At 55.6% G+C, this 24,371-nt stretch overlaps 1 protein-coding gene across 5 annotated transcripts in view; it reads left to right on the top strand.

The window, feature by feature from the left end:
- The first annotated feature begins 503 nt into the window (after nucleotides 1–503).
- Nucleotides 504–24,371, top strand: part of PRDM11 (PR/SET domain 11) — an 85,493-nt gene continuing 61,625 nt past the window's right edge. For 3 of the 5 annotated variants that reach the window (XM_053924610.1, XM_053924607.1, XM_053924611.1), the window contains exon 1: nucleotides 678–974. The gene's annotated coding sequence lies outside the window, so the exon portion shown is untranslated. The other 2 variants (XM_045193980.2, XM_053924609.1) reach the window with 2 other exon arrangements.

The following is a 24,371-nucleotide window of genomic DNA, read 5'->3' as shown; positions in this document are numbered from 1 at the left end:
CAGATGCAGAAACCGAGGAACGGAGCAAGTGAGCACAGCTCAAACATCATTCCCAAGCCAGACAGGGACCAGCTCCTCCGGTTCTCAGACTCTCAACCCCGGTAACGATTTCCATTTGAAGAACACGTGCGGTTCGCACAGTTACTTTTAAACCGTAGCCCCACGTAAATAGTTAACATTTTAAACGAACTCCCAAGCCCCTTACCCCCAGCTTCCAGCGGGACGCCTATGCTTTACAACTTCAGTTTTTATCTCTAGACTGTTGGGCATCCAAAGGGTTAAACCGGCCCGGGAGCGGGCCTGCGACGGGCGGCGGGGCCGCGGAAGGGTTAAAAAGATAAACGCGTCTATCCCTCTATTTGGTTCAAAATGGGCAGCGACGGGACCGGAGAGCCTGGGAGCCCCCGCTGCGGAAGGACTTTTTAAAATTCTAGAACTTTTTATTCCGACCAGGAAAAAAAAAAAGTGTCCCGGTTCGAAAGTTCTTTTAACCTTTTCTTTTTTCATTTATTTATTTTTTTCTCGATTTTTCCTCGGGCTGGATTATAAAACTCGCCCTCTCTTTTTGAGTCCGTGGAGCTCGTTTCCCCCTCCGGGCCACGCGCCGGGCGGGGGCTGAGGGGGCTCCGGGAGTTTTCTCCGGGGCCCGGCTGGGACGCGGCTGGTGAGTCCCGTCTCCGGCCCCTGAATTGGGGGGTCCGCGTCTGCCCCAAACGCCGCTTTCTTCCGTTTTCCATGTCATTTCCTGTACTAATAAGATGGTGGTCAAAGCAGGGGAGGAGAGCAGCAGCGAGTCGCCGCCGCCGCCGCGCCGAGGCTGGCGCTGAAACTTTGCCTCGCCGGGGACCCGAGCGCCGCAGCGCGGCCGCTCCCGCCGCGGGGCCGCCCGCCGGGGCCGCGCCGCCTCCGCCGAGCCGCCCGCCGGGCCGCCTGCGCCGCCCGGGCCCCGCGGCTGCCGCAGCATTCCCGGGAAGGTGAGTCAGCCCCGGTAGCCAATGTGGCCATTGAAAATGGCTTCGGAAAGCGCTCGGCAGTTTGCCAGCAAGCGCGGGGTCCGCCGGTGCAGGGGCTGCGAGCGGCTGCGGGGGGCGCGGGCCGTCAGGGACCGGCGGGGCGGAGCGGGGACAGGGGTGGCGCGGCTGCAGGCCGGGGGAAGGCGGTTCGCCCCGGCCCTGAGGTGAGTTAACCCTCGGCAGGTAGCTGCCGCCGCCGCCGCCGCCGCCGCTGCGGGATTCGGGGGGCCGCCCCTCCGCCTCCTTCCTCCCCGCTAGCTCCTCGTTCGCTCGCCTTGTTACAATGTAGCCTTTTCTCGGCGCGGACGTCCCGCCCACTGACGGACGTGGCGGCCGACCAATGGGAGCGGCGGCCCGGGCCCAGCGTTCGGAATGAGAACCCGGCGACACGCGCGGGGCGGGGCGGCGAAGGCTCTTGGAGGGCTGGCTTGTCGCCGCTGCTGGCCTAGTTCTAGGGGGCACTTTGGGCTGGGCGCCCGGGGCTGATGTGCGGGGCTCGGAATTTGCGGAATGCGGGGCTTTTTCCGTCGCGATCCCTGATTTCCCGCTACACGTGGCCGCGCCAGAGGCCGTTTCTTTAATGTGTTTTAAATCTTAGTTGCGGTGTAGACTCTTTGGGAAATCTCTCCGGAGTGTAGCCCCCATCTCCCCTACTCGCAACCCCAAGGTCCTCTCATATGCAGAAACTGCGGGAACTTCGCGGCCAATGACCTTTCTCCGGTCAAGGCCAGCACACCCTAGGCAAGTCGCTGCAAGGAGAATACTAATGTCTTGGGCAGTGGACGATGCTGGTTGAAAAGTTGCTTGTGTCTTGAACCGGGTTGAGCGATAGGGGCTTAGACCCCCCAGGATGGGTTGAGACTTGGGGCAGAAAAGGGTTTAACCTCTCTTCCGTCTTACACGTTTGCTTCATGTGGGGAAAGGCTGTGGTATATAATTTAGAGTGGCTGAAAGGAAACACACCCAGTTCTTTGTGCGCGGGGACAGGAGACAATAATGAGAGAATGCTCTTGATGCCTGGAAACCCCATAAACTTTGGGGGTTTTGTCTGTTCTGGGGCAAAGGAATTTTTGCACAGAGCATCCTGCCTGTGGCACTCAAGCTTGCCTTTGCTCGCATTTCCCTGGAGGGGAAGGAAGGTATTAGGGGAAGGGGTGGCAGCCACGGGCCAGAATTGACAGGCCAGGGACTTCTTCCCTGGGGAGCGGGGCATGGTCTTTGCCCACGAACTCTGATAGGTGGACCAGCACAGTGCTCTGTTGGCCCATGTCTGAAAGTCTTCCCTCCTGGGAATACAGCCCTGGCAGTTAGTGTGTGTTTAATGGAAAGGGGCTTTTCCATTGCAACCCTCCCAGGGTGGACTTGGTACTGTTGTGTGACCTGTCTGAAGCTTGCTTCTCCCTCCCTAAAGTGGGGCCGACAAAGCCTGACTGTCAAGGCAGTTGTGAGATCAAATGAAATGGCAGAGATAAAATGCCTAGCCTGTGGCTGACACATGATTTAAGAAGTGTTGTTCTCTCTCGCTGGAATTAGTGCAGAATATACTATCCTGGGAATATCAGAACATCCTGACAGGCCCCCCACCCAGGTCTGTCCAGTCCCAAACCAACAGGGCCTCCAAGGAGCAGCTGGGACAGGATCTAGTTCCCTTCCCTAGTGACATTCTCAAAGACACGAGGCCCCGTTCACTTGTCCCAGGAGCCCTTGAGCAGCCGTCACAGCCGTCACTTATATACCATTTTGACTGAGTCGGTTCTGTCCTTTAGCCCCGTTGGATTGATGTGCTTCACAAACTTGTTCTCCTTTCCTCCCCTGTACTGGGGTATTGGCGAGTGTGAAAGAAGTGAAGACCACTGGGCCAGAGGTCAGCATGTATACCTGCCTTCTTGGCTGTCTCAGTCATGACCAGCACGCGGAGTCCAAGGCTGTCCCATAATCTGCCTCCCTGCACCTCCTCCAGGGCTCTGAGCTTGGCCAAGGCTATGGCCATTCTACTAGTTCCGAAGGCAGAAGGCTTGGTGACTGTTCCCCCAATCCATTCCACCACAGATCTAGGGAACTGTAGCCTATACATAGAATCCATCCACTTCTTTCCGTCTCCTCCTCCCCAGCTCCTCCGTCAAGCCACCGCCGACTCTTCCTGGGACAACAGCAAGAGCCTCCTAATGGCCCATCTGCAGCCTCCCCTCCATGCCAGTCTCAGCATCAGCACCATCAGGCCTCCCATGTCCTGCGTACGGCACTGAACAGCCTTCCCAGGGCCTTTAGGATAAAGAACCAAATTGTTACCATGGCCTGAAAGTCTCCGAGAGATCTGGCCCCACTCTTTCCTTGGCCTCATCTCCCACCCTCCATTGGGTCTCTGTACCCCAAGCCTTGTTCTCTCCTATACACTTCGATGGTCCCTCCTTCTGGAATATTGAACAGTTGTAAGCTAATGGATGAGTTAAGGTTGGCAAAGGGCCAGAGGGGGTGGGAGAGTGGTGGTCCTTAATGGTCTCCCTTACGTATTTCCAGTTCATCCAGGCACACAGTAGGATTGAATCTAGTGCTTGGGTAGGGCCATGCAACTAGCCAGTGAGCTGTGAACTATAGTGATACATGTCACTTCTGGGCCAAGCATTTAGTTGCTAGTCTGGACCCTCCAGAGTGCTCTTTTCCTGTGGTGTGGCAGCTGGCAGTAGGTGGGATGGTGGCTGCTTCTGCTGGCCTGGGCCCCTGCATCACTACATGAGTGGAGGCCCTTGATGTCCCACAGTGGACATGCAACATGAGTGTTAACTAAACCTTCGTTGTTTTCAACCACTGGGATTTGGGGGCTGTTTGTTACCACAGCATAACCGAACTTAGGCTGTCCTGACTTCCACATGGACTAGAGGAGAGCTCCTGGCAGAGACAAGTACACCTGACTCTTGAACAACGTGGGGGTTAAGGGTGCCAATCCCTGCCCCTAGCAAAATCAAAAGTCTACTTACAACTTTCGACTCTGCAAAAACGTAACTGCAGCCGACCCTCCACCTCTGTGGATTCCCAGTTGAAGACTGGAAAAGTTAGCCCTTGAACGACACAGGTTTGAACTGCACGGGTCCACTTATATGTGGAGTTTTAAACCCGTGTTCTTCATGGGTTAACTGTACTTGCACACTTGGGAAGGCTCATCCTTCACAGCCAGGGTGACCTTTCTGACAAATCGGAGTCTATCAACTTTGTCTGAACAACCTTCGTACACTCCCCCTGACTTTAGGAGAAAGACAGAGATCCTTAAGCTGTCTTCAGGCCCTATGGGACACCGTCCTGGGTCCCTCTGTCTGTCATGTTCCGCCAAACATGGCACTTTTCTCATGCCGTCTTTTCTGTTCTGACCACACATTCCACTCTGCTGCTTAGGCCTCCTCATTCTTCATCTTTCAATTCAGCATCACCTCTTCAGGGAAGCCCTCCCTGATTAGGTCGAGCCCTGCATTACAGCCTCTCATGGACCCATGGACCCCTCCTCTGTAGCACTGATCTTAGTAGCGATTTTACATTAGTTGGGGGAATTATTGATTGCAGTCTCACTCTTTCATCAAATCGTGAACTCTGTGAGGGCAGGCCTGGGGCGGCTTGTGGGTGCCCCTGTGTTTTCAGTGTCTGCACACAACAGCTGCTCCCTAAATACCTTCTGGTTGGTCCTTGAGCATTGACTGCGGGCTCACTCTTTGCTGAGGGCAAGCACGGGATTAATGGACCCTGCTTCCCTGAGGTATGGGCAGGTGGGTCCAGCCGGAAAGAGGTGTCAGGCACAGCAGGCCAAGAGACTGGCCAGTAGAGAACAGATACTGTGCTCCCCATACTTACCGGTGACCCTGCTCCAGAAGGACCGTTTTTCTGGCATGTGCTAGCAGAAATTCCAGGTGGGCAAGAATGTGAGATTTAACAGCCCTTTGAGGTCCCTGCTGGTGTGGAGAGAACGTGATTCAGTGAAGGGACGCTGAAGGAGACACAGTAGGAGACCCAGGGATGATGAAGGTGAAGATAGTGATGATGAAGGCAGCTAATGTTGATGGAGGGTTCCTGGGTGTCAGACTTGGCACTAAGCATGTCACATCCCTATGCAGAGGACAGCCCCACAGGTAGGGATTGGTGTTTCCATTTCACACATGGGGGGACTGGGGCCCCAAGAGAGGAAGCAAGGGATCCAGCATTACACAGTGGTATGGCCGGGCCTGGAACCCTGGCAGTCTCATGTCACCTCCTTGGGGATGCCCTCTTAGAGCGAGGGCAGAGAACTGCGGCCCCGCTGAGGAGAAGCCCCACTGGAAACCTCACTGGCAAACAAGTTTCCAGGAGGTAACCCGCCCCCAACATTGGGATTTGATGGGGAGGGGGGTTCTGGTACCGGGACTGGTCTAGAATCATCCGGTGCAGCTCCACCCTGCTGGGGTTCAGGCGTCCTTGGAGGCCCCCCGAGCCCCTGTTCTCAGAGTGGGGCCTGGGAGGGGCTTCCCTGCAGCTGGTCTGAGGGCTGCACCGGAAAAACAAGCCATGCAGAAAGAAAAAGAAAAAAAAAAAACAATGAAGAAAAAAGAAGAATGTGCTGTTATTTTTAAAAAAGCCCGTTTCCTATTGCAGATTTGTATCTGTGTTGGAAAGGCCTGTGCTTCCCAGCGCAGCCACACTGGTGGTGGCGTCCCTAGGCTAAGGCTATGTAAGTGCTGCCTGGGGAGTCCTTAAGTCCTTCACTCGTTCAGCCGGAAGTCGGTATCCACGTGCTTAACCTGTGCCAGGTGCTGTGCTGGGCAGAGAGGGGTACGGTGTGGGACCCAGACCTTCCTCACAGAACTCACAGAACAGTGTGGGAGGGGGGCAGTTAACCAGGCAGTTACAGGTTATGGCAGAAGGATGCAAGGGAGATGGCCATGAACTCTAAATCAAGGGAAGCTTCCCTGAGGAGGAGGCCTTTCAGCTGAAGGGTGAATAGGATTTGAAAAGCAAAGAGAGGACAGGCATTCCAACATGGGGTATGGCTTGGACGAAGACGTGGCACATAGAAGGGTTTGGAGAGGCTCTTGCAGTTCGTTTGGCTGGAGAGGGTGTGAGGGAGCACGTGGAGGGAGGTGAGGCTGGGAAAGAGTAAGAGTGATAATAATATGACTAACACCCCAATCCTGACCGTGCCTCAGGACCTTTGCATTGGTGGTTCTCGCTCGCTAGAACAGCCTTACCCATCATCTCCACGGCAGGCTCCCGCACATCGTGGGCACTTTCCTGCTTAAAGTTGCCACCCATACATACCCTCTTGCCTCATTTCTCTGCTTTTTTTCCTTTAGCATATAGCACAGAGCACATACCCTATGTTTTACTTATTTATTTTGTCTTTGGCTCTCTCCCCTAACTGTAATGTAAGTTCCTAGGGAGCTGGGATTTTTGTCAGTTTAACTCACTGCTGTATGAACATCGTAGGGCAACAGATATGCGTGGAATGGGTGAACTGAGAATTTAGTACATGCAAAGTGCTTTACCTGTATTTTTCTCATTTAATCTTCTCAGCAGAGCCCTGATCTTGGTGCTGTTATTTCCTCATTCTTTAGGGGAAATAGGAAATTGCGGCTCAGGGAGGTGGGATAACTTGTCTAAGGTGTCCCAGTTGGTAAGCAGTGGAGCTGGGATTTGAACCCAAGCCGCCTGGCTCCTGAGCCCCTCTGCCTAACCCTGATGCTTTCCCCAGCCAGGCTGTGAAAGGTCCACTATGCTGAGGAATTTACACTCTGTCTGTGGGGCGTCAGGAATCGCAGAGGGTTTTATACAGAGAGAATCCACACGGAGATCAGACGCAGGGCCAGGAGCTGAGCAGCAGTCACAGGTTGGGTGTGAGACTGGAGGCAGGGCCACCGATTAGGAGGCTATTGCAGTAATCAAGGTAGGAGAGGATGAGGAGGAAGAAGAGGGCTTGGTGATGGCCATTCCAAAAGGGAAGGTTGGGGCCCTTCCACATTGGGGTTCAAAATGGGTGGGTATGGCACAGTTTGGGGGGCCACAGGCTCCTTAGTGTGCCTGGTTTCTGTTTCTGAGTAACCAGGGCACCCCCAGATAAGACCTGGCAAAGTGCCTCGGACTGGCCCCTTGGCAGGGACAGGGGAAGTGAGAGGTAACCAGGAGGCGAGTGGGTGGGGGCTGTGCTGTGGCCTCAGGTTCAGTTCTGCCCAGCCGCTTGGCAGCTGGGGGATGCGGGCAGGAGGCTGCCCCTCCTGGGGTTGCCTGTTCCTCATCTGGAAAGCAGGGGCGATAACAGTGCCGGCTTCATGGAGGCCCCAGCGAAAGAAGTCCCAAGTTCCAATGTGTGGCATGGGGCCAACTCTGGGACTGCCTCCTCAGGTGTGAGGTGGCGGCCAGAGGGGAGGCGTGCCCCAGGGCACGGAAGTCACCTTGTACCCCTTGCTGGAGACAGCAGTGCCTGGACACGACAGAGTGAGTGTGTCATGGAGGTCCTTCTACCCAAAGGTGACCGACCACCCCTTCAGACATTTCTACACTCTCCAGGGCCTGTGTTCAAGGCCAAGCACGTCTGGGCCTCAGTTTTTGTCTCTGTGAATGAAGACAGTGTTGTCACTCCTGCGCCACATTCTGTGGAAGAAATTTTTTTCTTCCTTGTTTTTAGGACCACACTTTAAGAGAAACAGCTATTGAGCCCAAGGGCACTTGCCAACAGCCCCATGAGGTCGCTTCCACATCCATTTATGGACAAGAAAACGCAGATTCAGAGAGGTTAAGTGACTAGCTCTATGTCACACAGCCATACTCTAGTCTTTCCAGTCACCTCCCCACGTTTATAAAGGAAGCCTTAGGAGTCACCTGCTTGTTACATAACAACTCCCAGCAGGTCCCCTGGGTACTTGAAACACAGGGCTTGATTTATAAGCTTTTGCTTTGCATGCTGGTTTCAGGACCGTCTCCGCATCCTGGGTCAGAACTGGTAGGCACATCTGCACAGACCAAGAGCCTCCAATGCGACACCGGTTGAGGGGACGGAGGCAGAGAAGGGGAGAAGGCTACTGGCCGTCCTGCTCCTCAGCATCAGCCTCAGGTCGAGGGTGGGTGCAGGGGGGTGGTGACCCTGTTTGCATACTGAAGCACTGGGCCTCTGGAGCCTTCAGGGCCTTCTAGAGCTTTCCCTTCTACCCCCTCTCTTCCCCACCCCACCTGATCCATCAGGGAGCCCAGGACCCCCTTCCCACCTTCACCTTCTCCCAAATCCCTTATTGTTAGCCTGAGAAGGGTGGGTTGGTTCTCATGACCCCCATTTACAACTGAGAAAATGGAGGCTCAGAGAGGGGAAGTGACTTACTTAAGGTCATACAACTTAGGGAGTGATCAAGCTAAAATTCTACCCCCAAATCTAGCACCTCTTCCTCTGCACTCCAGTCACAGCAGAATGGGGGACCTCCTCAAATCACAGCATTTGGCTCAGTCTCCGTGCTCCACCCTCCAGAAGGAGAGGCTGTTGGATGGATCGCTGCTTGAATACCTGCAGTGGCTCCCTGGCCATGTGGCTCAGTTGGTTGGAGCATCGTCCTGTGAACTGAAGGGTCATGGGTTCAATTCCTGGTGGAGCACACGCTGGGGTTGCGAGGTCAGTCCCAGTTGGGGTGCGTGTAAGAGGCAGCTGATTGATGTTTCTCACATCCATGTTTCTCTCCTCCCTCCCCTCCTCTCTCTAGAATCAGTGAGCACATGTCCTTGGGCGAGGAAATAAATAAATATATGCAGTGGCAGTAGTTCAGCCTGGGTAATGTGCTTGAAGGAACTCAGGGTGGGGAGGGGACAGTGACCAGTGAGCTTGTTCTCTCAGGCTCATGGTGGGGTTCAGGCAAGAGTGAGACCATCAGGCAAGAAGATCCACTTGGCTTGGGCACCAAGCTGGACTGGTATGGACATCACCAGGCAAGTAAGTGTGGAACCGCCCCCACAGTGTCAGCTTTCCCAGGGTGGCTTCTTCCACTATCTTGCACTTTCCCCCAGGGTTAGGTGTGAGAGCTAGGGGGTGGAGATGGCTGGCTTGGGAGTCTCTGGGCTGCCTGAGGGGTCTGGGGAGCAGCCCAGGGGACCCTCGGCTCCAGGAAGGAGTGAGGCTCTCGAGGGGTCAGCTGATTGTGACCCAGCTGGGGTGGGCTCAGGGTTTTCATGGCCTTTGGTACAGTGAGGGTGGGCTCTGGGTGAGGGGGCGGGTAGGGAGGAGGTTGCAGTCTGGGGCCGTCCCTGACCTCACAGTCCGGCCCTTCACTGCCCCAACCCAAACAGGGTGGCATTGTCCAGGGTGGTTCAAGATCCCTCCTCAGACCACTGTGTTCTGGAGAGAAAGGCAGAGGCAGCTGGTAATTGGGGAGAAAGTGAAGAGGATCAGAGGCTCAAGGTGTCCCATGGCAGGAGGGTGAGAAAGGAGAAGCCCCTTAGCCTGGGGAAGGGGAGGACAGGGAGGTGGAATCTTCAAAGGAAATCAGCAGTCGTAGCAGCCAGGGAAGAATTCACCGCAGAGAGAAGGCTCTGGGTCTTGGGAGGAGAATGAGCAGATAGGGAACATCCAGGGCAAAGTCTCTGGCTGGATTGCCCCCAGGCTTTTCAAACCATCCAAGACAGCCAAGCCCGAATGAGGCTTATAGGTGTGCATGGGCCCTGCCTGGACCAGCGGGCTGCTCCCTGATGCTGGTGTTGTTAGCCTCAGTTCACAGAGGAGAACTCGAGGCCCAGAGAAGTGAAGTGACTTACACAAGATCACACAGCTATGAAAGGCCGAGGTAGGAGGTGAACCCAGTGTGTGTGATTCTGGAGTCTGAGCTCTTCACCACTGCATGGGGCTACTGTCGCTGTTACTGCAGAGGGAAGTGCTGGAGCCTGTGTGGGGAGGGAGGGTGGACCGGAGGACTTGCAGGTTCCAAGCATGGCCTCATGAGTACGGACAAAGTACACCATTGGCTGGCTGTGGCATCAGGCCAGTCACCCTGTCTGTGTTTCTGTGCGCTCACCTGACAAATGGGGGTGCCTAGTGCAGGTACTGCTCATGTTACAGGGTTGTTGGGACCTTCCCATCCAATATTTGGGTCAGCAGATGGAGCGCCCCCTTGGGCTCTGGAGGTCCAAACATAGACAGATGATTTGATGGGCTCTGCCTTCAAGTTCCTCCAGCAACCGCAAGTGCAGGGCCCCACCGGTGCCACAGAGAGAGGTCTGCAGACCCCGGCCCAGCTGTGAGCTCTGTGTTACTGGTCTGCAGCAAGATAGATACAAACACAGAGAGTAACTATTGAGAAACTCATATTACAACTTGACATTGCCATGCCATTTTCATTGTAATTTACAAAAGCATCGGCTGGCGACAGGTTGAAAAACTTAAAAAAAAAGTCTCTCCCACAAATAGTTTGAGCAGCTCTGGCCCAGATCCTAATTGTGATTTAAGGTAGGAAGTGCCCTACTTGCTGAGGGATGTGGTGGGGAGGGGAGCAAGTCATTCTGCCGAGGGTGATGGGGGAGGGAGGACACAAGTTAGCCTTCCGGGAAGTGATGCTGAGCTGGATATGGAAGCAGGAATAGAATTTTGCCAGGTGTAGGAAGAGGGAAGCGCATTTCAGGCACTGGGGACGGTATGTGCAAAGGCAGGCAACGCGAGGGTCCTGTCATTCAGGGAATGGCAAGTGATCTGGGGTGTTTGGAGAGGAGTGGGGGACGCCTCACTGGAAAGGCAAGTTTGGGCCAGGCTGGGAAGGCCTTGAATGCCAGGCTAAGGGGTTGAGACTTACAGGCTGTCCTGGAGGTGTTTAAGGAGGTGTTTAAAAGACTGGAAGGGCCATGCGGGTATGTTTCCTTTTGGTCTTCAGCCTTTAGGAAGGTGTTTCTTGGTGTTCAGCGGAGTGAGTTGGTGGTGAGCAGGCCTCTCCTTGTCCCTCCGGATGCAGCCAGCCCCATAGTTCAGCCTGGCTGCCCTGTGAGTCAGCCCTGGCTGGACAGGACAGCAGTTCCCCGGTGTGAGAGGGCAGACCTTCCCAGGCTGTCCTGCTTGGTGGGTCAGCATCTGTGTGGTTGGCTGGCCCTGGAGCCGTCTTCTTGTCCCCATTGTTGTATGCCACCAGTGCAGAGCGGTGTGCTGGCCACCCCCCAGGAGTCCAGAGTCATGCTCAGGAGCGCGACCAGGAGGGTGGGCTGAGGGTTCAGGCTGAGGCCGGGAAGGGCAGAACACGAGGAGCCTGGTGTAAGGTCCATGTAGGAGGTGAGCAAGGACGGGGGCCTAAAGTTGCTTCCTGCACGAAGCCTCTGATGGGCGAGGGCCGAGACTTGCTTCTGTGGCCTGAGGGGTGAACACCAGTTCGTGGTGGTGAGGAATGGTTAACGTCCCAACCTGGGCCAACTCGAGGGAGCAGACAGCTCATTGTTGCTGCCCTAATCCATGTCCCTCTAGGAAACTCCTGTCCCTAAAGGAGACTGCCCTGTCCCGGGGCTGCTGGGGACAGAGCGCATTGTGCCTGGGCCTGCATGTGGAGAATGCCAGCCTGCCAGGGAGGGAGATGTGGGAAGCACCTCCCCCACCAGCCCCACCTACACCCTCCTCCCCCAGGGCCCCTGCTCCGGGTGGCCCAGCCTCTCACTCCCTCCCTGCAGCTCCCTGTCAGCTGGGCCCCACACCGCAGGCCAGGCTGTCTGGCTGCCTTTCAGTGGGGAGTCCAGCTGCCTGGGGTCCGTGGGATGGGGCGGTGAAGGCATTCACAGCCTGTCCAGGAGCAGGATTTAGGGCTCGGAGTCACTGAGGTGCTTTGGTTTTGACAGTGGCCTTGATGTCCTCAGAGGCTTGCATGCTTGGACCTGTCTGGCTGTCTGCCTTGGGCTGGTCCCATGCTGGACTGAGACACTGAGGGTGTCCCTAAAGTGGGGTAGGGCAGCTCTGGGGCAGCTGACCTCCCCAACGCCCCCCGCCTGCCCCCAGGCTTGTCCTGTTGCTGCAGAGTCCCAGAGCTGGTGCTTTCACTGAACCAGGTGGGACCTCCATGCTTCTCAATGACCCTCCTCACAGGACCTCTTGAGCCTGTTCTGCAAGGCCCCAGCCCCCCGCTGTATCTCCCAGACCAAGCCCTGCACAGCCGCGTTTGCTCCTCCCAGTCTGTCAGCTTCTTGCAGAGACTGTGCTTTGCTCTTCCTCTCTCTCCTTGGTTCCCCTTGTCGTCTGTCTCCTGCCTCTGCCCCAGTTCCTGGGCTACTGGTGAGGTGAGGACTCACTGGCCTGGCTCCTAGGGGCCCCTCCCCCAGTTTTAGACTCCTCCCTGGCACATGCCAGTGGCTCCCTGCCCTCCTCGAGCACCCTGGGCAGTGGCCAAGAAAGGCCCCACTGCTTTTTTGGGCTCAATCCTGTCTCCTGCGCCCCCCCCCCCCCCCCCCCCCCCCCGGAATCCCTCTGCCTGCTTCCTTCTCGGGCCCTGCTTGGGGCCAGCAATGGCTCTTTTCTGGCTGTGCTCTGGGCTCCCAGACTCACAGAAAGGCCATCTGCTTTTGGAGCTCAGTTGTCGCCACTTCCTTTTCTCAGTTCCACATGCCTGCAGCGTAGATGGGCCCTGCCTTCTGTGGGAGTCCCAGCTGCTCTCACCTCGGCTATGTGGGTGTGTCTCGTTTTGTGTACACGGCAGGCCAGGGAGGCGGATACTCTGAGCCGGGTTTGCAGTTGACAGAGTTGAGGCTCCAGGGGTCTCAGACTTTGTCAAGGTCTTGTAGGAAGTCAGGCACAGCAGGGACTCAGACCCACATTTCTGTGGCTTTTCTTTTAACCCCATAGCTGTCTTGAAGGTAAGAACTTCATTGACCTTTGCTTGTTATGTTGTCAGGGGCCAGTGCCTGACTAGGGCCAAGGGCTTGCCCAGGGCTGGGCTCAGCCCCTGGGGGATTAGGGCTCAATGGCTGCCTGGGCTCAGGGTCACAGTCAGGGTCGGATCAGCCCTGTGAGCTTTTCACATCCACTCTCTCCTCCTCACTTCACCCCCAGCATGAGCTCCTTCCAGAGACTTGGCCTCTACTCTGGGAGTCAGGCTAAGGCAGGGCAGGCAGGCCAGGGCTGGGGACTGCTGGGCCAGGGACAGGGCCAGGGCTCGGAGTCACCTGGGGAAGGAGAGTGGGAGAGGCAGGGCTGCAGGAGACTCTCAGTAGCTGGTCTGTGCACCTCTGACCGAGTCACAGTGAGGGCCCACTGCTCCCGCCTCCCTCCCCCTGGGTCTGATGCTCTGTGCTTCCTTAAAGGCACCCCACAGGGCACTTGCTCCTGATGACTCTTTGAGGTTCAGAATCAGCTAACCAGCCTCTCCTCTAGTATTCACATTCTCTCAATGCCCCCTCCGCCAAACAAACTGCCAGGGACTAGTAACTCACTGGGTCCCCAGGCAGCTCATTAGGGCTTTTCTACGTTGTTTTACTGAGTTTTAATTATGCAAGGAACACAAATACATTTTTACTGTAAAAAAAAAATCAAATATTATTCCAAAAGCTCAATATTATCTTCCTTGATAACAACATTCAGCTTCCTCTGCACAGTTAATCATCACAGTTATTACTTTGCTATTATCCTTCTAGATCATTTTCTATACATTGCCACCCTGTAGGAATTTGGCGCGTGCGTCTGTAGTTCCATATAGTACAGGTCCTCATTCTGCAAATTGCTCACGTACCTTTGAACCCAGAAAATCTAGTGATGGTTTTACATAGTGACTACCATAATTTCTCTCGCTCTCCTTTTTACTGATACAGTGCTTTTGGAGAGGATCGTCAGTATTTATGTACGTGTTATTTATGTAGCCGTTCTCCTGCTGCTGGGCATTTAGGTCAACTCTGAGTTTATTCTAGTGTGGCTCTCTGGGCATACCTAGAGGAGCTCTTGCTGGGTTCTGGGAGCCTATTGCATTTTTAAAAAATTATTGAACACTGTTCAAAATCTGTCCTCTGAGACTGTGTGCAGAACTAGTTGTCTCCCGGTGGGTCCCCCACTCTTCCTGGGTCTCCTCTTTAGAGCCAGAGAGAACGTGGGCTTCCCTGTCCCCACTAGTCCCGTGGCTGTGGCCGTGGCCACTGGAGCCTTTGTCCTTCACACTCGGGCTGTTCTGCCCTTACTCAGAAGACACGTTTGAGTGACTCCCCCCCCCCCCCCGCCCCGCTCTTGGGCAGCTGTGGTGGTAAGTGGACTTTGGCGTCGGAATGCCTTGGTTCAAATCCTGGTCTTTCTGGGATGCTACTTAGCCTTTCTGTGACTCACTCAGTGTCATCATCTGTCAGTTAGAGATGACAATAGCATCTATGTCACTGATGCTATTATCTTGAGCCACCGTGAGGACCAAGTAAGCTAACACATGTAAAGCTCAAACACCATGCCAGGCCAGTAGTAAAATCCCAGTGATTATTGTCCTGTATTAGCTCCAGACCCCCCTCTGTGGGCAGAGGGCCCGAGCTCCTGGTGGGTAGCCTGGGATGGCTCCAGCCTTTGCAACAGCTTCATCCCACTGGCCACGGCTCTCCCAGAGGAGGCTGCTGCCTGGGAATGCACCGGGCATCACGTTTCTGCCCAGGCTGGCCCTGCAGATTCTGGACCGGGGCCTACGGGGAGTGAAAGAGGTCAGCCTGACCCTTCGCTTGGTGGTGGTGGCCGGGAGCCTGGTAATGTAACCCCACACCTCGGGCACATTTACCCGCTCTCAATGGGGCCCGTTGTGGCCGGGGATTTGATCTCGCTTGGCCTGCGCAGTGGGCAGGGGAAGAAAGCAGCCTGGGGCCAGCCTCTCCCCTGGGAGCCCTGGGGCCTCTCTGGGCCACACTGGTGGTCCAGGCAGGGGTTTGCCTGGGGCAAATCACTGCAGGGGATTGTATACTTAGTGCAGGAAAGGATGACCTCGCTGCTCTTTTCCTCATGACCCCCACTCCCGCTCTGCAGGGTTTAAACCACCTTCATGCCACTGTCCAACCAGTTTCTCCCAGCAGCCTCTGAAACAGGCAGCCTGGCCAAGGCCGCCCCACAGATGTGGGAACTGAGAGACTCAGAGAGGTTAAGTGACTTTCCCCAGACCGCACGGCCACTGACAGAGTTAGTAACGTGCCCAGGCCGTCTGGCCTCTCGTGCACTGCTTCTTCCTGAGGCCACTCCGTGTGATAGTCTTGGCAGAAGGTGCCCAGCTGGGCAGCCCTGCTTGACCTCCTGCCTTCTGGGCATGGCGCATGTGGTCAGTGAGCGCAGGGGCGGGGATTATTTCCTGAGAGGCGAGAAGCTCCGTGGCTGGCCTGGGGCCCGGCCCGGCCCCAGCATCAGCCACAGACCTTCTCTGCAGCCAGGGGAGGCATGGGACAGAGTGTGGCTGCTTCAGCTGGGGCCATTTGCCTTTCCAGGGAGAACACTCGCCCTCTGGGCCTGTCCCGAGGTGTAGGTGGGGATGTAGCAACCCTGGGGACTCTGAATACTCCTCCCAGAGAGGCAGGAGAGCAGCCACTGTCAGACCCGTTTTAAGACTCCTGGAGAAAGCAAGGCTCAGAAAGGCCCAGGGGCTGGGCGAACTGGCAGCTGGCAGAGGGAAGCTCAAACCCCCTCCTCACTGTAGATGTAGACCCTCAGAGTCCTGCTGCAGGGTCACACCAAAGACATTGACCTTGCCTAGCTTGGAGGTTAGAGCACAGTCATTGGTATCAGAGGGATGTGGGCTTGGGTCCTGGCTCGGTTATAACTTTATGTTTATTGAGCACATACTATGTGCCAGTCTTGACCTGGGATATTTCACTTAATCCTCAGAATAACCTCAGGGGATAGATGCCATTATTATTTTCCACTTACAGCTGGGGGAACTGAGGCACAGAGAGGCAAAGGGATTTCCCAAGGTCATATGAAGGGGAGACTGGGATTTGAACCCTGGCCCTGTGGCTCCAGGCGCTGTGCGTGAGCCACTCAGTGCCTCTTAGGGCTAGGGAGGGCCGCGGGGCAACCACACACCTGTCTGATTCCTGGCATGGTGCCTGACACACGGCGGGTGCTCAGTATGCCTGTGTCACACGAATAACTGCACAAATGGGCGCGGGCTTTGGACAAGCGGCCCAGCCTCTGGAGGTCAGTTTTCTCACCGTGAAGTGAGTCCCGGGCCCCCCGCGTGGAGGGGCAGCGTCCCACGCAGGAGTGTTTGGAAGTGCCGAGCTCAGGGCTTGGGCCGTGGCTGCTGTGCTCTCTCTGGGGCTCTGCTCTGAGCCATTGCACTGGCCCGCAGCTACCTGCCCGGGGGCAGGCACAAGTTCTCTCTCCGCATGATGGCTGTGGGGCGTCCCCTGTGGCTGGCCTTCGGCTTGCCGTTGGCAAAGCCATGGGCCAGAGGGCTGAGGGTGAGCACCCTGACCACATTCTTGCGGGACCCTTGCATTCCTGTGGAACACTCACAGCCTGGTGGGGGGTTCGCACCCACATTTACTCGTCTTTCGTCCAGGCTCCAGGAGATGAGGTGACTCGCCCAGGTTCCCAAAGGTGTGGAACAGGATTCCAGTCTGCTTCACCTGCTGCCTTCAGAGGAGCCCTCTCAGTTGCTATGTGTCCCCTATGGGTTCCGAGAGTGGGGGCCGGTGCCTGGGGCAGAATCAAGCGGGGTCCTTGATGTCTCAGGGGTGCTTCCCACCTCAGCTGTCCCCATGTGTGGGGATTCAACTCAGAGTTGCCATTTTTGTAGAAGCTCTAGCAGTAGGCTCCCTGCAGTGGGACCCGCGAGATGCCGTTCCAGCCTTAGACTCCAGCGCAGGTTTGCTGTGTGTCCTTGAGTGAGTCCCTTCCCCTCTCTGGGCCCTGCATCGCGAGACTGTGGGGCTCACTGATACCTGCTTTTCTATCCCCCCTTTAAGGAGTATGATTTGGGCCTCAGGGCCTAGACTGGCATTAGCTCACCCCCTTTTAAAGAGATTGGGATGTTGGGGACCCTCCCACCTTGCCAGTAGGACCACTGGGCTTGGCATTGAGGATGAGGTTCTGGTACTGAATAGACTGGAGAATGTGAAACACACGGCCGGGATGTGGTGGGGCTTGTCAAGGAGGCCCTGACAGGTCTACTCCCCTCGCCCCACCTGACACCTCGAGTTCAGTGGCCACACCCAGCATGGGGTGGCAGGAGCACAGCTTTTAGAGCTCAGGAGATCTGGGTTTGAATTCAGACTCTGCCACTTACCTTTGGCTACCTACTTTTCTCACCTGTAAAATTGGGGGTGGGGGTGAAACTTTCCTCCTGAGGTTGAGGTGCAGACGAACTGCCTGCATTTCTCCCCAGCAACCGCTGACACTTAGCAGGCCCCCAGCGGTGTGCATGGGTCCATTGAACGTGGTGGGGCTGGCGTCAGAGAAAGCTCTGGAAGCCTTGCCAACAGCCCTGGAGGCTGAGTGCAGAAATAGAAGACTCCAGAGACCAAGGCTCCTGGTGGCCAGGCTGGGAGGCCACACTGAGCTGGCTGCGGGGGCCTCCCCCCCCTTCCCAGGGCTGTTGGCTGCATAAATTACTCGGCAGCCTTTGGGCTAATTTTACCTTCTTGGTTTTCATGAATCATTTCCCATCTGGGGGCGTGTGAGAGAAATGGAAACAGTTCTGCCAGCTGGATGCCTGGGCGCCAGCCGCAGCAAAACACCCATGGTGAGCCCCGCTCGTAAGCTCTCAGAAGCAAGGATGGGATACCCGGGGACCCCAGAAAGGGCCCACAGGGCCAGCTTCTGCCAGCTGCGACCCTGTGCCTTTGGGTTATCATGATTTGGGGTAAATGAGCCACAGCAGGTCCTGGGGATGGAATTGGGCTAAATCTAAAGAAATTTGGAATCAAATGGTCTTACCGTGATGGTCAGGAGGGTCTGTTTTGGTTTTTGTGGTGGAGTAGTTTGGTAGACAGACCCCTGTGACCTGCGGGGGTGCTTCTTTGTGGGACGGCGCTGGGAGTTTGCTTGAATGCCAAATTTCCATAGTCACAGGACCCCAGAGCAGGCAGGTCCTCACAGAAAGCCCGAGCTCCCTGCCTCGTCCCACAGATGCGTTGGCGGAGGCGCAGGGAAGGCAGCACCTTGCTCGAGGCCAGGGAATCAGTGGAAGAAGTGGTGCTAATAGTTCTTGAGTGGCTGTTGACCACTGTGCTCACAGCAACACTGTTTGACTGCTATCACCCCCATTTTATGGAGGGGTCCCTGAAGACACAGAAGGTGAAATAGCTTCCCCAGGTGACACAGTAGTAAGTGGTGGAGCCCCAGTACTCACCTGCACCCGGACCATATCTCTCCAGAGGGCAGGTCCGACCTCTGCACCAGGCTGCCTCTTGCTGGTGGGCACAGGGCTGCTCTGTCCCACCCCCCTCACGGTCCCACGCCCCTGGGAGTGGTGTACGGGGTCGCAGGGAAGCAGTCCCGGAAGCTTCCAGCTCACACCTCTCATTTTCTTCCATTCACCAAGGACTGTCAGCCCTCCATACCTGCGGGTTCTGTATCCAGGGGTTCAACCTCTGGGGATGGAAAGTATTCGAAAAAATGTTACATTGTTGCGGACATGTACTGTGTAGTTAGGGCTACGATGGTTGTAAGTATAGACTTTTTTCTTGTCATTATTCCCTAAACAATTCAGGATAACAACTATTTACATAGCACTTACATTGTATCAGGTATTACCTATATCTAGAGATGAGTGAAAGTATAAGGAGGATGTGCATAGGTTGTATGCCAATACTGTGCCATTTTGTATTAGGGTCTTGAGCATACGAGTGTTTTAGTGTCCATGGTGGTCCTGGAACTAATTGCCCTTGGATACCGAGGGACAACTCTGTATTTATTGAGCTCTGCTGGGTGCCAGGGAGCATTCTGGGCACTGGAGATTGGGAGCAGCCAGAGTGGGCAGAGGCTGGGAGGCCAGTGAGGCCCCAACCCCACACGGCATTGCACCGGCCGCTGGGTCCTTAGAGAACAGCATCTACGTGGCATTGTGGTCCCTGCTGTGCACGCACAGACTCAGATGCCTGGCGCAGGCTGGCTGGAGAACTGGAGGTTAAATGCCTTTGAGCAGGGCCACCAGCCCTCTACTCCTGAAAGCTGTTGTCACGTGGGACTGTCTGCTGGCGTTCCTAGTGCTTCTGATTTTCCAGAGAAGCTGAACATCCGTGGTTTTGGGGAAAAGTACTTTCCCACAGTTCGTAACCTGGGAATCCTCTCAGCTGCCGCCTCTCTACAGCCCTGTCTCTGGTTGAAACAGGTTCTCGTCTAATTGTCCCTCCGTGGGCACCTCTCCCAGGAAGTCCTTTCACTCCCTGCCAGGGAAGACCTTGCCCCACCCCAGCTGAGCTGTCACCGCCCCACGGTGAAGTGGTGGGGAGGGCATGGACTTGGGCTTAGACTGCAGACACCTGCTGTGCAGCCCGTTCAAGCCACTTAACCTCCCCGAGCCTCCATTTTCTATCTGAAAAACAAGTAAACTACACTCACTAGGTTGTCGAAAGAACCAATTGCAATCAGACAGAAACATAAGTCTAGCAAGATTAGGCAGAAGTGGAATTTGTGGGCTCAGCAAAGTGAGAAGTCCAGGTACATCACAGCTTCAGGCACAGTTGGATCCAGGGGCTGCCCGTCTTACTCTGTGTCATCAGGACACCAGGACACAGTGTCATCGGGGTGTGGTCTGCCCATCTTACTCTGTGTTCTTCTGTACTGGCTCCATTCTTAGGCAGGTTGTCCTACGTGGTGGCACAGTGACTGGCTGCCAGCAGACCCAACCCTACACTCTCTCTGTGCAGCCCCTCTTTTCAGCAGTCCCTTCCAGGTCCCCACCAGCAGCTCATGATTGGCTGGGCCTGTACCCTTCCCTGCACCTTTCCCTGTGACCTGCAGATAAGAGTGCTGGTTGGTCGGTCCTCAGCCATGTTCCCTGCACAGAGTGGAATGCTTGGAAAAGCGTTTTTCCCAAGGACCCCAGGGGCGTTGGTGCCAGACGGGGGAAGGATGCCAAGAGGAAAAGCTACAGACATTTTACCTAGGTTGCACGTCTCACGAGGACAGGGCCTCGTTCACTCGGGGTTGCCAGCACCTAGGACAGTGCCTGGCGCCCCGCAGCCCAGGAACGCAGCACGAGTGAGTGAATGGACGTCCAGGATGGTGTACGTGGAACGCCCTGCACAGCGCCCACATCAGCCTCATCCAGGCCCCTCCTGCCTCCTTCCTGGAGGACCAGGATGAAGGTCTTCTGTCCTGGCCAGGCTCACCTCCCTGGTGGAGTGCCACCATCCCACAGTGCCTCCTCAGTGCTGAGCCTGTCGGCTTAGCCCGAGAAGCCCCAGAACACCTGTTTGTTGGAGCCAGCGTGACAGGCAGTCATTACGATAATTAGTGGTCACAGCACCTTGCACTCTCAGGTGTCATTCTCACAGATCATCTCACTCTTTGTTTACTTCCTTATGGCCTGTGTCTGGGTAATTTGCTTGTTACTCTTCGGAGACCCCGCTGCAGGCAGAGCTTCAGTTTCATCAGAGGTAAACAGGGGCTATAACCCACGCTGCAGGGCCGTGGAGAGCATCAAGCCCCGGCGCAAAGTAGGTGCTCAAGGAGGCCAGGTTCCCTTTGAGTCCCTTCAAGTCAAGGTCTTAGTGTGAGCCCACATGTACAAGCCTTTGCCTGAGGACATGGGAAGACAACTAATTCTTTTTAAAAAACATTTTATTTATTTAGTTTTAGGAGGACAGAAACATTGGTGTGTGAGAGATTCATCGATCGGTTGCCTCCGCTCCCAGCTGGGGATCTGGCCCGCCAACCAGGTGCATGCCCTGACTGGGAATCGAACTGGTGACCTTTTGGTTAGCAGGCCAGTGCTCAATCTACTGAGCCATACCAGGTAGGGCTGGAAGATAATTACATCTTAATAAATGGCCTCTATTGGCAAATGCACAGCCCTACAGACCTCCCCGCCCCCCACACACATAGGAAAGGGCCCCAGCCCCATAACCTAGGCACTCAGTGTGGCCAAGGCTCCGTGGGTCAGCAAGTCAGTTTACCACAGCACAGCAGGCAGCAGGATCGTTACCGGGCAGCACCCCACCTGCAGGTGCCGTGAGTGACATGATGGACCCAGACGTGACTGTGGACAGTGGGTTACGCTGCACCGGAACTGAGGGCAAAGGACCGGGCACCTTTTGTAGCGAGCAGTCAACGAGCCAGACCCCTTGTCCAAGGAGAGAGCTGTTGCACCCTGTCCATGCTGTGGCCGCTGTGGCCTCTGTGACCTACTTGGTTGCCCGTGTAACTAATGACTGAAATGGCTCTCGGATCAGAGGGTGGTGCAGCCTTGCTGTTTGACATACTCAGAACCCATGGCGGATGCCTCTCCCATCACACTCGTGTGTATATGCACATACACACACATGCACGCACTCGTGCATCTTTCTCGTCCAAAGATGCAGTGGTGGCCTGGCTGCCTGAGAGTGGGTTCCCTGCTAGAGGGTCTGGTGCTTGCTTGGAGGTCATACACGCTGCAGCTTCGTGCATCTGCAGTTTAGACCAGTGCCTCTCGGGCTCTCTGCTGTGCATGCAGATCACCTGGGCATCTTTTGGGGGGAGCATTTTTTTTTCAGGAGCAACCAGAAGAGGGCAGAGGCTGGGAGGCCCACGAGGTCCCAACCCAGCCTGCACCACCCCCCACCGCCCTGTCTCACTGGCTGCTGGGTTCTTAGAGGACAGTGTCCAGAACAGGTTCCTTTTGGGGGGATCTGGAGTGAAGTTCCAGACTGCATTTCTAACAAGCTCCATTCAATCCCAGCACTGCTGATCTGAGAACCCCACCGAGGACCCCACCACCAGAAGCAAGGGTTTAGGTGACTTCTGAGATTCCAGGCGGGACTGGGCCCATAAACAGCCAGTGAGAATGGTGGGGGAAGGTTGGTGGGGGTGGAGACTGGGGAAGTAAAGGCTGGTGCTGGGGCTGAAGCCCCTCCCTCTACTGGCCTTCCGCTCAGGTCCCCTGGTGCAGCCAGCAGGGACCTCTTACCTTGTGGCTGAAACACCACGTGGCGTTTCACCAGGGTCTCACCTCCATGAAGAGAGCCTCCAGCTGGAGGATCCAGGGTCAGGAGGAGCGTAGGCACGAGAATGCAGAGAACTACTGGGCTGGGTGAGGGGAATGACTCCATGGCAATGGGTTCCTGTCTCTCACTGCCTTCCTCTGGGAGGTCTTAGCAAGTCCCTTCCCCTCTGGGACTCAGTTTCCTTGTCTAGAAAGGGAGGGTGGTTGGGACGGGAGGTCTGGGAGCATCCTTTCAGCTCTGGCCTGTAGGAGGCAGGAAGATGTGAGACCACCCTGTACCCAGCCCCTAGCCCCTTAGAACCATAGGCAGACCTGGGGACGGATCGCTTTAAGTCTCCGCCTTCTGCATTAGCATCCGGGGTAAGTTGCTGAGAAACCGGAGGCTGTGTTAGGTCCCCTTGCACCAGTGTGGGTGGCTTCTGTTATCCCTAAATGAATCTCTGTGTCCCGGTCTCTTTCACTCATGACATTCCCACCCTCCCACTTTGTCATCTGCAAGCGTGGCCGCCCTGGCCCCTGGTGTCTGCAGCCCAGAGACTCTGCACTGCTTGCAGCCTGCCCCTGGCCCTCCACAGGCACGTGCCCCCTTCTCCCCAGGCCTTATTTGGCTGTGTTCCACTTGGCCGCTTGGAATCCTGGAGCCCAGCCGGCCTCAGGGAATTTGTTTGGACTTCAGGGTCCCCTTCCAGGGGGACAGCAGGTGGTTGGGAGGAGCCCCCTCTGCCTACCCTCCCTCCACGGGCAGATGCCTTCTCCCCTTTTCCTGCTCCACTCACCAGCCTGTGCAGGGAGGCGGCAAGGCAGCCTGGGACTTATGTGTAAACTCCTAATACTAATCTGTATTTTTTTACATTTAATTATGCAAAAAGGTAGATAGGAGAGTATAATCAAGTTCTACATACCTTTCACCCAGCCTCAATAACGAGTAACTCCTAGGCATTATTAATCTAGTTTTTAAAAATCAGAAATGCATGCACCTGGTGTAAAATTCAGTGAGAAGTCAGTCCCTCCCCGTCTTAGCCCTCAGTCCTGGGAGCAGCAGCTGGCACATACACGAGCACATGTAAAGTGTGTCCTCGTTATTTTGTTAACCCGGGGCACGGTTGTTTTATATAACACATTTGCATAGCTTCCTCTGTGTCCGCCACCATTCCAAGTATAAGTGTTAACTCATTTATTTAATCCTTATCGGGTAGGTGCTATTAATATCCTCAGACACTGAGTGGTTAGGGAACTCCCCTGACGTCACACAGCCGCAGCGACGCAGGTGGGCGTTGCACCTAGGCAGCCGGGCACCAGCACCCACTCTCTCAACCACCATTTTTGCGTCCTCTCACGTTCCGCATGCTGCTCTTTCTCTCAGTTTTGTTCCCACTGCCAGTTACATAATCCATTCAACAAATGTGCCTGGTGTGCTTACTTTGCACCAGGCACTGTTATCGTGGCAGAGGATGCAGGAATGAACAAAGCAGATAAATGTCTCTTCCTTCCTGGAGTTTGCGTTCTAGCTGGGGAGACAGGCAGCAAATAAAATAAGTGAGCTCTACATCAGTTTGTTGGCAAGCAGTGCTCTGGAGGAAAATAAAGCCAGGAAGGAGAGGTGGAAAGTTAAGGGACTTGCTACTTGTGTCCAGGCAGCCAGAGAACGTGCCATTGAGTAAAGGCCCGGAGGGAACGAGGGAGCAAGCTCTGTGGCAGTGTGGGGGAAGAGCATGCCAGGCAGAGGGAACAGCCAGTGCAAAGCGCCCAGACTGCCCAGACTGAGCGTGCTGTATTTCAGGCCAAGTAAGGCGGTCCCTGCGGCCGGGGTGGGAGTGAGGGGGAGGGTAGGAGACGAGGTCTCTGAAGGAACCGGCAGACGGTCCACCTGGCCTGCCGCTGAAGAGCTTTGCTTTTGGCTCTGTGTGTGATGGAACTCTGTGCATCGTTTTGAGCTGGCAGCCTCTGATCTGACTTAGGTGGTAAGAGGTTCACCCTCACTGTGGGCTGAAGAATAGACAAGAGGGGCAGAGTGGAAGCAGGGAGACAGTCAGGCCGCCCCTGCAGCCCTTCAGGCCCGAGGGAGAGGTGGCTCCGCCCGGGGTGGCGTCCCTGGAGGAGGGGACAGAGTTCACTGCATTGCTGTCTTCCCTGAAGCAGCCACCTGTTGTGTGTGGCTGCGCTGTCCTGTATTTACCCAGCCTCCGGAGGGGCACGTGGGTTGTTTCCAGTCTCTTGCTATTCCGGACAGTGCTACAGTGATTACTCTAACACATGGGTCTCAGAGAAGTTTCTAGAAGTAAAATCGCAGGATCGAAGGTTGTGTGCATTGTGAAAAGTTTCC

This window comes from Desmodus rotundus, chromosome 5 (assembly GCF_022682495.2).
Source record: "Desmodus rotundus isolate HL8 chromosome 5, HLdesRot8A.1, whole genome shotgun sequence".
Taxonomy (NCBI): Eukaryota; Metazoa; Chordata; class Mammalia; order Chiroptera; family Phyllostomidae; genus Desmodus; species Desmodus rotundus.
This window is presented reverse-complemented; position numbering and strand designations above follow the sequence as displayed.